The 14180-nt window shown below is 39.4% G+C and overlaps 2 pseudogenes; both read left to right on the top strand.

The window, feature by feature from the left end:
• Positions 1 to 5308: 5308 nt before the first annotated feature.
• Positions 5309 to 11023, top strand: LOC130010930 (uncharacterized; annotated as a pseudogene).
• Positions 8468 to 9565, top strand: LOC126811242 (uncharacterized; annotated as a pseudogene).
• Positions 11024 to 14180: the final 3157 nt, after the last annotated feature.

Here is a 14180-nt window from a genome sequence, read left to right as displayed (position 1 = left end):
GATAAGTGAGAGATTTTCTAAGGATATCGTTGAAGTTGGGTCAGCCAAGTCTAAATACATGCCAAGTTTCATGAAAATCGTACTTATATTAAAGAAGTTGTCAAGTTAGATTTTACTTCCGGGATGAGATGTCAATGACGTAATTTTCGAAATTCGAAAATAGCAGATTGAAAGTAAATGTTTCAAGGTACTTAAAGTAAAACGAATTAGTAAAATACGTCAAACAGCTAAGTGGGTCATTTTTTTCATCAGTAAATTCGGTGATTTCGGAATCGTAAAACATAAATAAATCGATTCCAAAGTCACCAGCCATTCTTGGAAGGAGGCTAACCAGAAATGTATTAATTTCGGAAATAGGAGACGAATTCACGAAACGGCGGCCTATTTCGATTGTTTCCAAGCTGTTAATGGGAATTTTTCACTCTTACACACCTTGGGATGTTATTTCCTTTGATCTCCCATGATGAAACGTATTAACCTGTTGTGAGGTCATCAGAGGGCGATATCCGATTTCGGCCCTAGGGACGATATCAGATATTACCCTCTGATGATCTCACAACAGGTTTACATCACTCTGCAATGAAAAGGGACACAAATTCTTTCTTTTAACATTTTATTCACTTTTTTGTACGATGTTGTCAAACGATTCGGAAGACGAACTTTGCCAGGCCCATGTTACTTATCTTCTTCATCTGACCATCAAGAACTTGTCTGAAACTCAAATTCTGGAGTATGTAGTAGTATATCTATATCAGTTTTATTCATAATCCGGAAAATGTGTAAACTATTCCCATAACTAAATACGGAATTCGGTGGGTAATATTCATTATTTTAGTTTGCTTACTTCCGAGACGAATCTAGACATCCATAAAATACGATCTTATATCCTCATATCTTCCAGCGCACAAAAATTTTTTCGCTCACTATCGTGTTTATTATTCCGTCACACTGACCAACTGTTAAAAAAGTTCACAGCCCACTGATTTCTGCGTAAGGTATTTATGTGCACGGTATTGTTTGCACATTCACTGACGACTTGTCACTCGAAATTGAAAAGCGTTTATCATTTGTATCTCACAATCCGAAATATCCGAGTACATTAAATCCTTGATAAATATTTTCTGCATAAATTCTGCACTTTGACTAGCTTTAAATAATTCTTTGTCAGAATCTACGTTTTCTTTTTCAGCCATATTTTCGTCGTCCGAATCGTTTCACAACATTACACAAAATGAAAGCCAGTTTGTGAACACGTGGTTACTAAAATGTAATGCACGTGGAACTTACGACTTGTTTTCTTAATTTTGTCATAGTCTCAGTGATTTTATGCGCATGCGTGAGTTGAGCATTTATTCACTCTTGACTTGAATTGTGTCGACGACAGACGTGTTTGATTCCGCTGCATTCTGGTATGTTTTTGTTTGTTTTTTTCTTTAAAGTTAAATAGCTGTTGGAAGCTAGGCCGAGAGAGACATTTTTATACGCCCACATAACCTATAGAGGTCATAATTTTTATCCGATTTAAAAAACCGTATTATTATATCACCGTTACACCCTAAGGACGGCTGAGTCCGAATTTCGTGAAAATCGACCGAAAACTGGCAGAAAAAAATGGCCGCCGTTCGTTCTCAAATAGCGTAAAAAATATGGTATATCAAGGTTGTGGACCCTATAGAGGTCACAATTTTTATCCGATTTTGTTTAAACTTGAAATGTAAGTTTATAACCCAAAGATCTCGGTTCTTTTCGATATTCGCGCATATCGGACTGTAACTTCCTGAATTATGGCCTCTGATTGTACAAAAAATCGCGTTTTTAGCTTGTGGACCCTATAGAGGTCATAATTTTTATCCGATTTGAAAAAAAAACCGCATTATTATATCACCGTTACACTCTAAGGACGGCTGAGTTCGAATTTCGTGAAAATCGACCGAAAACTGACAGACAAAATGGCCGCCGTTCGTTCTCAAATAGCGTAAAAAATATGGTATATCAAGGTTGTTGACCCTATAGAGTTCACAATTTTAATCCGATTTTGTTGAAACTTGAAATCTAAGTTTATAATCCAAAGATCTCGGTTCCTTTCGATATTCGCGCATATCGGACCGTAACTTCCTGAATTATGACCCCTGATTGAACGAAAAATCGCGTTTTTAGCTTGTGGACCCGTAAGGGCGGCTGGGTTCGAATTTCGTGTAAATCGGCCCAAAATTGACCGACAAAATGGCCGCTGTTCGTTCTCAAATAGCGTAAAAATATGGTAAATCAAGGTTGTGGACCCTATAGAGGTCACAATTTTTATCCGATTTTGTTGAAACTTGAAATGTAAGTTTATAACCCAAAGATCTCGGTTCATTTCGATATTTGCGCATATCGAATTGTAATTTCCTGAATTATGGCCCTTGATTGTAGGAAAAATCACTTTCTTTTTAGCTTGTTCTCTATCCATCTCTCGAAAATGTGGGCGTATCCTGCCTGGCAGCCGCTGGTTATAGTCCCGATGGCTGTGGGAAGCTTTATTTTGCTGGGCTTTGAGAGCCGGAGGCTATGAACTTGGCTAGGAGAGTCATACATATACAACGACATTTTAGAATCACGTGCGTGATACGCGCCATTTTTTCAGTTTTACAAATTAAATGTTTTCCTTATATTCATCCGGCAGTGGTTGTTGTTTTGTTTGTCGCGGATCATTTTTGAACTCTTTTTTGTCCGGTCTGTTCCAAGGGGTGCAGGCGGTTTCGTAACCTGGCTGTTTCGTACTTAGTTCATTCGTACCTCACTTCGTACCTCAAATTGATTAGTACCTTTTCCTATGTTGTTGAAATCAGTTGAAAGAAATTGAATATGCCGAACCAGAATTAGAATATGCAAGAGATTTGTACCTCAAATTGATTAGTTCCTTCTCATAAATCCAAAGGCTGCGCTAAATTTATATCGTGTTTATTATTCCGTCACACTGACCAACTGTTAAAAAAGTTCACAGCCCACTGATTTCTGCGTAAGGTATTTATGTGCACGGTATTGTTTGCACATTCACTGACGACTTGTCACTCGAAATTAAAAATCGTTTATCATTTGTATCTCACAATCCGAAATATCCGAGTACATTAAATCCTTGATAAATATTTTCTGCATAAATTCTGCACTTTGACTAGCTTTAAATAATTCTTTGTCAGAATCTACGTTTTCTTTTTCAGCCATATTTTCGTCGTCCGAATCGTTTCACAACATTACACAAAATGAATGCCAGTTTGTGAACACGTGGTTACTAAAATGTAATGCACGTGGAACTTACGACTAGTTTTCTTAATTTTGTCATAGTCTCAGTGATTTTATGCGCATGCGTGAGTTGAGCATTTATTCACTCTTGACTTGAATTGTGTCGACGACAGACGTGTTTGATTCCGCTGCATTCTGGTATGTTTTTGTTTGTTTTTTTCTTTAAAGTTAAATAGCTGTTGGAAGCTAGGCCGAGAGAGACATTTTTATACGCCCACATTTTCATGTGGACGTATATTGTCGTCGCCCCTGTCCGTCCGGACGCCGGACGTCCGTCCGTCCACAATTTGTTTGTGGACACTCTACAGGTCACAATTCTTATCCGATTTTGACGAAACTTGAAATATAGGTTTATCTCCAAAAGATCGCGGTTCCTTTTTATATTGGCATGTATCGGATCGAAACTTCATGGATTATGGCCCCTGTTTGTACGGAAAATCACGTTTTTAGCTTGTGGACACTATAGAGGTCACAATTTTTATCCGATTTTGTTGAAACTTGAAATGTAAGTTGATAATCCAAAGATCTCGGTTCCTTTCGATATTCGCGCATATCGGACCGTAACGTCCTGAATTATGGCCCCTGATTGTACGAAAAATCGCGTTTTTAGCTTGTGGACCCTATAGATTTCATAATTTTTATCCGATTTAAAAAAAACATATTATTATATCACCGTTACACCCTAAGGGTGCCTGGGTTCGAATTTCGTGAAAATCGGCCTAAAATTGACAGACAAAATGGCCGCCGTTCGTTCTCAAATAGCGTAAAAATATGGTATATCAAGGTTGTGGACCCTATAGAGGTCACAATTTTTATCCGATTTTGTTGAAACTTGAAATGTAAGTTTATAACCCACAGATCTTGGTTCCTTTTGATATTCGCGCATATCGGACCGTAACTTTTTGAATTATGGCCCCTGATTGTACAAAAAATCGCGTTTTTAGCTTGTGCACCCTATAGAGGTCATAATTTTTATCCGATTTAAAAAACCGTATTATTATATCACCGTTACACCCTAAGGACGGCTGAGTCCGAATTTCGTGAAAATCGACCGAAAACTGACAGAAAAAAATGGCCGCCGTTCGTTCTCAAATAGCGTAAAAAATATGGTATATCAAGGTTGTGGACCCTATAGAGGTCACAATTTTTATCCGATTTTGTTTAAACTTGAAATGTAAGTTTATAACCCAAAGATCTCGGTTCCTTTCGATATTCGCGCATATCGGACTGTAACTTCCTGAATTATGGCCTCTGATTGTACAAAAAATCGCGTTTTTAGCTTGTGGACCCTATAGAGGTCATAATTTTTATCCGATTTGAAAAAAAACGCATTATTATATCACCGATACACTCTAAGGACGGCTGAGTTCGAATTTCGTGAAAATCGACCGAAAACTGACAGACAAAATGGCCGCCGTTCGTTCTCAAATAGCGTAAAAAATATGGTATATCAAGGTTGTTGACCCTATAGAGTTCACAATTTTAATCCGATTTTGTTGAAACTTGAAATCTAAGTTTATAATCCAAAGATCTCGGTTCCTTTCGATATTCGCGCATATCGGACCGTAACTTCCTGAATTATGACCCCTGATTGAACGAAAAATCGCGTTTTTAGCTTGTGGACCCTATAGAGGTCATAATTTTATCCGATTTAAAAAACCGTAAGGGCGGCTGAGTTCGAATTTCGTGTAAATCGGCCCAAAATTGACCGACAAAATGGCCGCTGTTCGTTCTCAAATAGCGTAAAAATATGGTAAATCAAGGTTGTGGGCCCTATAGAGGTCACAATTTTTATCCGATTTTGTTGAAACTTGAAATGTAAGTTTATAACCCAAAGATCTCGGTTCATTTCGATATTTGTGCATATCGAATTGTAATTTCCTGAATTATGGCCCTTGATTGTAGGAAAAATCACTTTCTTTTTAGCTTGTTCTCTATCCATCTCTCGAAAATGTGGGCGTATCCTGCCTGGCAGCCGCTGGTTATAGTCCCGATGGCTGTGGGAAGCTTTATTTTGCTGGTAACAGGTATGAATCAATTTGAGGTACGAAGTGAAGTACGAAACGGCTCATGTGAGGTACGAATGAACTAAGTACGAAACAGCCAGGTTACGAAACAGCTGACATCCGTTCCAAGTTCTATATTGATGTATGAAGTAACCTCTGATGGTTTCGTTGACTTTGTATGAAATTTGTGAGTAGGTCAACTATACAGTGTTGAAGACCGTGGACAGTGGCGGACCCAGGTGGACGGCTCTAAGCTCCTGCGCCCCCATAATAATCGATTTATTCTGTTATTTTTCTGTTCCTTTGAAATGTGAAAATTCTGAGGTTTTACTCGTTTGTAAAGATGTCGCGGACGGAGTTCAAATATTTGGGTCCACGTGTGCGCCAAGAATCTTTTTTGACACCGCAAGCCCCCTAACCGATTATCTTGCGTCCGCCTCTGGCCATGTAATTTGTGATCTTAAAGCTGAACTCCGGTTACAAAAATACCGAAATAATTAAATAAAAAAAAGGTTAACGCCCCCAAGCCGCCATACTTGTTTCTAATTTGTGAAATAAACATGGCGGACATGAAGGCTTATGACCTGGAAAGGTTAGCCGATCTCACTTCCAGACATCAGGGGAAAATCAACTTGTCAACTTTGTGTCTTTCGGATTTGGGAGGAGCTGCTGGCGATAAAGTTTCAAGGGCTTTGGCGAAGTGCATGAAGGAAAAGTCAACTGATTTAATTAAATCGTCTGATGGTGAATGGAAAGAGGTCGAATCCAGGCCACAATCCCCTTTGTCTAATATATCCACCTCCCTCTATGTTTTTTCCTCCTTTTCAAGGATTCGGTTTTCCTGGTTATCAACCTAGACCGAGGTTTTTTGGAAGGGCTAGTCGCCCTCAAAATCGCATGCAGTGTCCTTTTTGTGATTCTGCAAACCATCTCATTAAAGACTGCCAATTAATGAAAAAGGCTAAAACTAAAATTTAGGTGGAACTGTGTTATTCGCAACATTTTCTATGTCATATATTGAAAAATTTTGTTTTTGTATTAAGGCAACCACACTCTTTACCCAGGGGACACTGATTCCCCAGTGGTTTTTCCACGCGGGTCGGGGGTGACGGTTCCTCGGTATTTTCAGTCTTATTTTCGCCATTCCCCCATGGGAGTATATTGGTTTTGACCCATCAAAAGTTGAGAAACGAAACCATCATAGGTGGATTATGGTTTCCGGGGACAAATCCGAGGAATTCTCTCCTTTAACCCGCTGTTTGATAAAGCACCCAGAGGCGGAGCAGCTTTTAGAAAACAACGTAGCTTTTGAGATGGACTCCCTTCGAATTTTGAATCCAGCTTATTTTTTAGCTGGGAACCTGCACAATAATTTGAGCCACTGGAAGCCTTTGTTAGACAAGGTTTCCCCCGAAACTGCGAGTGACGTAAGGTCTTGGCTGGCGGACGGAGTGAATATTTTTGATTTCTTTAGACATTTTAAGGGTAATTTTAAGCGCACACCCTATGATTCCTATACCCCACCGAGTCGCATCTTTGAGAATTCAGCGTTTTTATTCGTGATGAATTAAAGGAAAGGATTCGTAGCGGTTGTATCCGTGTCTGGGGTGGAGTAGGTTCATCTCCCCTACCCAAAATTATTATGCCTTTGACGGTAGAAACTTCGAAGCCTCGTCTTTGCCACGACGAACGGTATATGAATCTGTGGATTAAAGATTTACCTTTCCAGTTAGACACTCTGAGAGATGTGCATCGTTTAATCGATAGGGAGGCTTTTATGGTATCCTTTGATGAAAAATCGGGTTATGATCATGTCCGGTTATCTGAGTCATCTCGGACATATTTTGGGATACAATTCGGAGGGTGGATTATGTCGTACACTACTTTGCCTTTCGGCTGAAAATCCTCCGCGTTTATATATCAATCTGTGGGTATGGACGTTACATCTTATCTTCGAAGTTTCGGGGTTAGAACGACTCAATATATTGATGACCGGTTAGGCGCCTCAGGAGAGAGAAGTTTATTGGGTAGCCAAAAATCACAGGCAAGGGTGGTAGCTTACTCAATGATTGAGTTAATGACAAGGTTGGGTTATACATTGTCAGTTAGGAAGTGCGTTTTCACACCTGTTAAATGTATCAAATTCTTAGGATTCTTTGTGGATTCGGTGAAAGAAGCTTATATTTTGCCACCGCAAAAAAGAAATTCGTTTATTGAACTCAGAGAGTTTATTTTGTCCGGCGAGCGTGTAGGAATAAAAACGTTACAAAGATTTAGTGGGAAATGTTTTTCCATGTCCTTGGCCATTCCCGGGTGTAAGTTATTTTGCAGAGAGATAAACTTGGGGATATATTTTTGCCAAAAAATTAGTTCAATGGTTACTGTTGGAAGCGAATTGCGGGCTGAGCTGCAGCATTGGAGGTTTTTGGATAATTGGGAGGGACATTCCAAATGGCGCCCGGAGTCCCATCGTCAAGTGGTTATGTTAACTGATGCCTCAGGTTTCAGACATGGGGCTATTTTTAGGAATAATTTATTGGGTTGCAATATTTTTGAATTAGGCGACTATTTTCAGGCGGTCCTTGAATCTTTTCACTCCCTGACTTCTGAACTCAGAATGAATTATACACCGTCAAAAGAAAATCAGGCCGATTCCCTTTCCCGTAAATTAGATTATTCGGATACGAAACTATCTGGGAATGCATGGGGCTCTTATCGAATCAACGTTTGGTCCGCATTCTGTTGATCTCATAGCATTGGATTCTAATTATATGACCAGGAGACACTTCACGCCTCATCCCACTCCCGAAAGTTCGGGGGTCAATGTATTGCTCAGCGAATTCGCGAAGAAATCAACCCGTATGTTTTCCCTCCCTTCTCCCTTATTTTTCCGGTTTTGTGTCTTTTGAGGGATGAAAGGGTCGAGTCATGCACGTTTGTGGTTCCCATCTTCTACCCAGTTCTCGTTTGGACCCCATTATTGCATATTCATGTGTTTTCGAGTACTTTTGGGCTCCGTTTGAGAGTGTGGTATCCTGGAGGTCCCGTCTAAGACTGTGTTTTAAATAGCTTGTTTTATTTTCAGAAGTTGTCGGTTAACTTGGAGAAGATTTCCGAGAGAATATTAGAGTTAGATAATAGATCCACAGAAGCAATTTCGTTTAAAAGACGACAGTCTATTTTACAAATATTTGGCCGTTTCCTTTCCCAGCTCCCCGATTCGCCAACTCTGGCTTCCTGCTCGCCAGAGGATGTGAGCAAATTTCTAATTTGGAAGGATTCTTTTGGTAAAACAAAAATCCATAATCTTGATTGTAGACATCTGGGTGATAAAAAAATTAAGGGCTGCGCTTGTCCGACAAGGCTTTGTATTGGTACGGTGGAAGGCCTCGTTCAAAACTTTTCGGTTATTTTCTGCGAGCATGGCTTCGGGGAGCATTGGGATTCTGTATCTTGTCGTGGTAACCCGGTGTGCTCACCTTTAATGAAAGGTTATTTAAAATTATTACGTGAGGAACAGGCTCGTAGTCATGTTCTTCCTAAGCAGGCAAAACCTATTTTCCTCGCGTATCGCGAGTTATATAAAAGCCCAGTTGTCTCGACCGGATTTAACACTTAAAGAAAGATTCTTTCTGCTGCGTGATCAAGCTTGGTTTAAACTTCAATTTTTCGGGGGTGATCGAGCAGGTTTCTCAGGAAATTAGAAGCCTGGACGATGGATCCGGTTTCGTTTTCAATCATACGTTTGGGAAAACACTCCGCGGTTTAAAGGCGAAGAAAAACCAGTTTGTTATTAAGCGTTGTGAGGATAAGCTTATTTGTCCTGTCTATGCGATTGAATTGTATTTGAGTAGCTGTAGGCTCATGGGTGTCAATTTATCAAATGCTTATCTGTTTCGGATTGTTTCGGATTCTGGTACCGTCCTTGATAATCCCGTTACTTATTCTGCCGTTTATGAGCGACTTCGTTTGTATTTGTCCACTTTGGGTATCTATTAGAGTGAAACACCACATAGTTTCAGAAGTGGGTGCGCCTTGACTCTGGCTCTATCAGATCCAGATGGTGACCCAAGGGAAATTATGGACCATTGTGGTTGGTTTACCGAAGGAAGTGCAGAATATTATTCTCGAGCCGGGGTAAGGAACGGTATGAGAGTGGCACACAGACTTGCCGAGAGTGTACCCGATGCCCATACTATAGAGGCCATTTTTAATCGTGATACCGATTATTGTAACCTTAAGCGTGCCTTTGACAACTTTGATTAATGTTAGTCCCGCCAGCCCTGACTTCAGTAGTTTTTCTAAGTTATATGTAATCAAATAAAAGCCTTATATACATTACTGTTTTAGCTTTTTCTTCGTATACCGGCGATAAGTCTAGATAATCGGCTTAATGAGTGTTGGGAATGATGAGTATTGGGAGGTGTTGGTTATAAATGATATCTTTGATGTTGACTGTGAAGATCATGTCCACTGTTTTGCCCCCAAAACTCATAAGGCGAAAACTGCATGCTTGGGGATAAATCACTGAGGATAGTGATATAGTCTCAGTGATTGTATGCGCATGCGTGAGTTGAGCATTTATTCAGCCTTGACTTGAATGGGTAAGCCGTGGCGACATTGATTCCCGTCATGGTGCTTACCCCAATCAGCGTAATCCATTCCCTCCACCCCCTACCCTTCATATTATTCCATCTTCGGGCATGTAGCTTCGCAATCTCCACTTTTTTGCCCCCCAAAACTCATAAGGCGAAAACTGCATGCTTGGGGATAAATCACTGAGGATAGTGATATATCAGTCGCAGGGCCGATATGGAAATGGGGTTTAACGTCCTACTGTTCTGCTCCGAACTGGGCTAATGAAGACGGGCATACGCCATACAGTGTGCTATGAGGAAAATTTTGCCCGGACAGCGGCACTACGGCCTACTTTTATATCGAATTCCAACTGCCAATGGATCTTTTACGTGCACGCCAATGTGTACACGGGACCTCGGTCTTTCGTCCCATCCGAACGACTACACAGCTGTCCTTGTCAGGCCTACCGTCCTGCATCACTGACAAGTGGGGAATCACGCCGGAAAATCTTGAAGAATTTTCTCTGCCAATGCAGGGATCGAACACCCGACCTCCAGGCTAGCGAGCCAGCGTCTTACTCACTTAGCCACAGTGACCCCCAAGGGCTGATATGGGCTAAACCATAGGTGAAATCAATTAGGATAGATTTAACATTGATGTCGGTGTGTAAGACAAATATTACCCTGATAACCTCGGTTGATATGTGAAATAACCCACGGCCTGTACATAGTTCAGTAGATACATGATGCAATTACAATTAAGTATTGTTTAATGGTCGAGAGCGAGACATTAAGTAATATATTGTAACAACAAGAGGACCGTCAGGTCCGAGTGTTTTTACAATATATTACGCAATGTCTCAGCTCGAGACCATTAAACATCTTAAAATACAGACACTCCGCACGTGCGATTACAGTGAAATACGTCACTCGAGTCTAATATTTGACAAGGTACGATTGGCAAGTTGCCCGTACGATTATTTGAAATAATGGTACGCCAACATCAAAGGGTGACGTCACATCTGTATTTTAAATATGCATAATTCGCGTTTATCGTCAGGCGTTGGCAATAACAAAAGGTTTTACAGGTTTCCCCGCTATAGTTATTTTTGTCATCCAATTAACATCAGGCCATATTATACCATAATACACTTACCATAATAAAATTATATCAATACATACGCTCGTAAGAATTGAAAAATATGACACCTTAAAAGCATATCAATATAAAACAAAAAATATAAAATATAAAGGGACTTTAGTAAATACAAAACAATTGAAAAAGATTTAAAAATGCACTAAAACAAAATCACCTAGTGTAAAAATATTCATCTAACGGTTTCGTCGCCGACACAAAATTCTTTTTAATCTTCATCTATATTTCATTTCTTCATTCCGGTGTTCTTTGTGTGAGAACTCTCTGTCTGCAAGTGCACGCGGTCCTCTAAAAAATCATCTGGGTATTTAATGTCCGGAAAGCACAAATTTATCTCTGTATCTGTCTTTCAATAACTTTTGTTAGCGCGCTTCCATTGTCTTTTAAACGATTCCGGTTCTAAACCAGGCGCCTTTGAAAAATCCCCTCTTGTCAAAATTTCACCGATGTACACTGTCATTCCCGATTCTTCGAATGATGTCACTATTGAGCAAATTCTCTGGTATGTAGCCACGGGTGATGTTAAGGCGGTGATGTCATTGCCACCTAAATGAATAAATACACTTTCTAGCCTTTGGCTGTCCATTCGGTCAGTTCTTAGTCCTCCTTTGCCACGAAATATGCTGACTCCTGGTACACCCATGTCTCCACTACAATATCTCCTAAGTCTCAAGATGAAACTGCTACCAAATAAAACTGCAACTGCCATAGTAGTACACTTGAAGATATTTTTTTATCAATAATGGTTCTTTAACATCTGCTTCTGCTTCCACTTTTAACCCGTGTCTGTTATATATAGGCCCTTCATGTAAAGAAAGTAATTGAGCAAAACGTGTCAAGTATGCTTGACGCCAGCTAGGTTGTTGTTGTTTATTACAAATACGCTGAGGGGATCACGGTGGGTAAGGCGCTGGCTCGCTAGCCTGGAGGTCGGGTGTTCGATCCCTGCATTGGCCGAGAAAGTTCATCCCGATTTTCCGGCGTGGTTCCCCCTTGTCAGTGATGCAGGACGGAGGGCCTGACAAGGACAGCTGTCTAGTCATTCGGATGAGACGAAAAACCGAGGTCCCGTGTACACATTGGAGTGCACGTAAAAGATCCCTTGACAGTTAGAATTCGATATAAGAGTAGGCCGTAGTGCCGCTGTCCGGGCAAAATTTCCCTCATGGCACACTGTATGGCGTTTGCCCGTCTTCATTAGCCCAGTTCGGAGCAAAACAGTAGGACGTTAAACCCCATTTCATTTCATTTCATTTCATTTACAAATACGCTGACTATGTTGTTCTTGTTGTTTATTACAATACAAACAATGCGAAAACATCGTTTCTCCTGGACACCACATGCCCAAACATACAGTTAGATAAAACACAAACACCATTATGAAATGGAGCACGTACAGCACATCGTCTTGAATCCAAAGAACGGGATATTATACAAATTAGATTCCTAGATTCTGGAATACAATTAAGCGTTCACTTAAAGTTACAATTTCATATTTTTAAGTTATATTATTAAAATTTATTAAAATAAAGCCTTAAAATAAATGGTATCTATAAACAGTCCTACCTTGTTAAAGAATAATCATATTAATCCTATAATTCACTATTGCCAGTTGAGAAATTGGCAAAAATATAATTTTCATCTTCAAATTCAAACGTTTGAAGATAACTACTCCATGGTGTAGAATAGAAAGCAAGGGGGGTAATTGGGAGGTAATTGTGTTATTATTTCCGGTGTAAATGAGTTTTAAGTGTGAGAATGACACCTAAGATCGTATAATAGTGAGTTGACAACCTATTGGAGCAAAGGACATGAAAATAATTATGTTTTGACTTTCTTAGAAAATATGAAATTGTAACTTTAAGATATTTTTTATATAACCGTCCTTTGCAAACTCTGATTTCCACCTCCCATGTCGTTTAAATAATCTGTCAGTAATACCTAAATTAGCGCATGCTGTAGCACCACCGGAACGCAAACTGTGTAGTCCAAGTGGATATATCATCAACAAAAGGTTTAAAGGCTTCAATGAAAAGTTCTCGCATATGAGTATACGATAGTGGTTTATTACATCGAAATTGGTAATCATGTTTGCACTTTGTTAACTTTCAAAAAATGAACTCATCGGAATCAACACTAAAGCCTGCAAGAGTGAAATACTTTTCTGTAATTTTAACTGAACACAGATCCGTCAAGGTTCTTGCGATTTGAACCCACGAGCCCTCTCTATAGATATCTGTTTTTCTCTTTTGAATGAAAATACTCATATGTGTAGGTAAAATCTGAAAATCAGATTGTCTTAAATTCAGCAACTCATTAGATAGTAAAAAAAACAGCAAAAACCAGTATACAAGCACAAATAGTTCTTTGATTATAAATATTATCTACAGAATGTAAACTGTGATACATTTTAGTCAAATGCTCGACTGTGATGGGCGCTTTCTTCCCCACAGGCTTGGACAGTTTACGCTTCCCCGATTCCAACATATTCTTTACAATAGAAGAATAAGTAGGAGACGACAAATCTGTCATATCATGCGCCCATTTAATACTATAGAATGCAGAAATAACAGGACTGGGAGAATTAGCATCTTGAATAATACTAGTTAAATACAAAGCCACTTGAACAGCCTTAGCAGGTAAAATATCTCTACTTGAAATATCGTGAACGAATGTCCACCGTTTCCATTTCATAAAACCTCTACTATACTTCAAAACTGTATTCTTAGCTTTAGAATCGTCCAGCAGATTAGTTAGCGCTCTTATTTTACTAACTAGACATTCAGACAGCTCTGCATAAATATACTCAGCCAAATTAAAAACTTGACACTGATGAATTTCAACAATTTTTTTTTTCTGGTAAGTCAAATAAATTTTAAAGTGTTTCTAACGATAGTAAGTAGTAAGAAGTCTTTAATTTCATAAAATTGTAAAGTCACGTGGATCACGTGACTTTTGAGCATATAAAGATGAAAAACCTGAAAAACACGTGCAAACACAAACTCGTGAGGTCAATCGATGCAAGTTTGCTTAAACTGAACACGCACACGTAACTTGAACTGGAAAAACAAATTAAAATTGTTATTTTCATCTTTGTTAGAAAATGCCGCGCCTTTCAAATGTAGAACGTCTACGTGCTATAGGTAGGCTCTATGCTGGTCA

Source organism: Patella vulgata, chromosome 2, assembly GCF_932274485.2.
Source record: "Patella vulgata chromosome 2, xgPatVulg1.2, whole genome shotgun sequence".
Lineage (NCBI taxonomy): Eukaryota > Metazoa > Mollusca > Gastropoda > Patellidae > Patella > Patella vulgata.
The sequence above is the reverse complement of the archived record's forward strand: the minus strand, read 5'-3'. Positions and strand labels throughout refer to the sequence as shown.